Below are 3,336 nucleotides of genomic sequence, written 5' to 3' on the forward strand. Positions count from 1 at the left end.
ACCAGGTCCCTGCAGCACTCGCTGTTTTACTGACACGGAGGAAACTCTGATGAGCCCCTGCCCCAGGGAGACCGTAACCTCCCCAGCAGCCAGGACCACAAGCAGACAGAGGTACAGAAAAACAGGTAATATTGGAGCTCTTGCAGATTTCAGCCTGGGTAGGCTATATCACTCCCGATTTTGCTTAACTCACATCACACTGGCGGCAGATTCCAGTGAGGGTGGGTGTGTGCTGCTCCAGGGAAACCCCTTCACAGAACCTTCCCATGTTCCTTCTCCAGCCGCAAAGCCAGCGCTTGGCTGGGTGTGCTAAGAGGAGGGGAATATACTGCCCGCGCTGCTCTCAGCTCCCTGCCACCCCACTTCCACGGTTAGATGAGGCACAGCCAGATTTAAATCACTGCAGCACAGATCTCGAGGTTACACTGAGGCTAGCAGGGTGATCTGGGACTCGGGTATTTTTGGTGTGTTGGCTCTGAAACTCGGAAAACTCAGGAACAGCACAAAACCAAAGTGAAGGTAAAGAATTATTTCAGTTTCTCGAATTCTTCCACCTTTAGTCATGAAGGGGATTGTTAGAAATAGACAAAAGGCTTATCTTTCTCAAGTATGAATTTTGTCTTGACGGTTTCCTTTCAGAAACAAAAATTGAAAACAAACTGTCCCGTACACAAAACAAAGGGACAGATCCTCAGCTGGAATAGACTGGTATTGCCAACTGTAACACCCACTCACGAGGGAGACAGTCCCTTTTATCAACAGCTCCTGATCCTGTCTGCCCAGACAGGAGCTCCAGCCTCTGGTTTTAGGTGGCAGCACTGTTGGCTGCAGGTACTTTGGAAAGGATGAAGGACTGCTGCCAGAGCAGCTAAAACACACCAGGGCTTCAAGGACTCTGCACTCTACACTTTCCAAACCTGGAGCTGACTCCAGGTGCATAAGCCACTGGACACAACAGCAAGAAAATAACTGTTACTAACATGAGCCTGAAATTAATGAGCTGCTTTGGAGAAACGCTAGCAAAGCAGGCGGCCAGAAACCACTCACATGTGGGGTTGGCTTTCTGAAAAGACGCTTGTCTCAGGTTTTTCTTTCACAAACTACAGGCTGATCACCATCTTGCAAATGACATGACAGGTCCCCCAAAAACGTGCAGCGCAGGAGAAAAAATGCATGACTAACCATGATCCATCCCAGCCAGTCCTGCCCCCTGAGAGACTGTGTCACGTCACCATCGTACCCAGCATTTTGGGAAATGCCATCAGCTGTGAACAAGTTACTAAGAGCAGCAATTACAGGCTTTAGGTCCTGCCAGCATCAGCTATGCCTCCCATCAGGCTGCCCTACGTGCAAGCCCGAGCGTGCTCCAGAGGTGCCCATGCTAGCTGGGTTCATTAGTCTCCCTCACCCACAAGCAAACAAGACAATAAAAATACACACTACGGGAAAAATCAGGAAGTCTCTCACTTTGCCAAGGAACAGACAACATCCCCACTGCTGCGGCACCCGGCAGCGAGAGCCGCCCAGCCACTGCGTGAGCTCCCTGTCCCCACGACTCCAGCCGAGTCCCCCAGCCGCCCCACGGTGTGGGTGCCAACACGAACAGATGCAGAGCACCGTCCTCCGGGGCTGCCAAGGGGTGGCTTTACCCACGGGCATTTTACATTTCCCTTCCTTTGCGATCCTCAGTCTGGAGCGTCACTTCTCCTCCCTCCCACCCCCAGCATCAGCGGAGAAGCTGGAAAGCCAGAGTTATTTTTAGGGGATGGTACATTTAGGCCCCGTTAATCTTGACTGGGTCCCTTTGAAAATGACAAGGTTGGATAATCAAACACATTACACAGACTTTCCATGGACGCCACTTTGGAAACGAGCCTCCCACCATTCAGCAACACGGGAGCCAATAGTTCAAATGGTAACGCTTGATGCTGCTCCGACTCGTCTCTTTGCGGTGACCTCACTAGCCTCAGAGAACAAGGAAATTAAAGCAGCTGACTGACTTGAAGTATATAAAATAAAACAATTAGTCATTAAAAAGTCTTCTAAAGGGAGCCACATTACACCCATCTCGAACGGGGAGAGACCCTCACCTGGCTCGGGCCAGCAGGACGGCCGTGCCGCCTGCTCAAACCTGCAGCCAAATGAACACGTTGGCAACACCCCCAGAGCAACTCAGGCAGTGTGACGGCCACTGTATTAAACGGGTTGGCAAAAGGAAAGGAGAACACTAGGAGGAAGAGGCCAGGGGAGGAGCTCTGGCTGGAAAAGACTACGTGACTGCTAGTAAATTAATCGGAGCCCGGCCAACCAGCCCTTTCTGGCCACAGCCGTCCTCGTCGAGTCTTGCAGCCACCTAAAGACGGGGGGGCACATGCAAGATGCTGGCCCCTGGCCCAGGCTGGCTCCCCAGGCACATCCAGGATCGGTTGGAAGGGCCTCAAGATGAAGCTCTGCCCAGGACCCTGCTCACTACACAAGTGCCAGGTAGCAGACTTAGAGCAGCACAGCCCGGCCCCGGCACAGCGGTGCCACAGAAACCCAGGCGGGTTGGTAGGTGCACGGACACCAGCAGCAGTGCAGACGCCTGCCGGGTCCCGGAGGAGCGTTTCACTGCAGAGCTGTGAGCATGATCACCGAGAGGAAAAGCAGCCGTGCTAGTGCTGCCTCCAGTTCTGCATCCACCTCGACTTTAACCCGCGAGCTAAGAGAGAAGCTGCCAGCCAGAGCTGCCCGGCTTGGGCTTTGCTGGAACAGAGGCTGGTCTGGTTGGCGTTAAGGGAAGCAAAGAGTCATAAGAAAGCAGCAGGAAATTGCCAAGCAAAAGGCATTTTAAAATCATTTCACTTTAAACAAAACTAAGGCATTTCCATAAAGTAAATGGCCACACCTTGCTACTTACGCGGTTGTGCTAACAAGACCAGCTTTTCCATAGCTATTCAAATATAACTAGACCTGAGTGCCTAACTAACTCCTTTAAGCTCATTTCCAAACTTCAGCCAAAAATCACTTTCTGATTCACCACTTTCTCAGGCACACCAGTATTTAGAGAACGCCTGCAGGCTGGTACCGAGCTCTACAAAGTACACAAGCACATGTTTAATTATTCCACGGACCAGGGATGTGATTAATCATATGCTTAAAGTTAAGCATGTGCTTAAGCATGCTACTGACCTGGAGCTTTTAGTGGCTTTTTCAGGTATTCTGTTGCTGCTCATTTTCTAGTTCTTTGAGGCTCAGTAAGCGGAGAGAATGTTCCTGTGGTCACACACCCCACAGAATTCACCCAGTCTGCTTTCTGATTTCTTTTTTTTTGACTTAATTACAACTTTTGTACTT

The sequence above is a fragment of the Phaenicophaeus curvirostris genome, chromosome 19 (assembly GCF_032191515.1).
Source record: "Phaenicophaeus curvirostris isolate KB17595 chromosome 19, BPBGC_Pcur_1.0, whole genome shotgun sequence".
NCBI classification, from domain to species: Eukaryota; Metazoa; Chordata; class Aves; order Cuculiformes; family Cuculidae; genus Phaenicophaeus; species Phaenicophaeus curvirostris.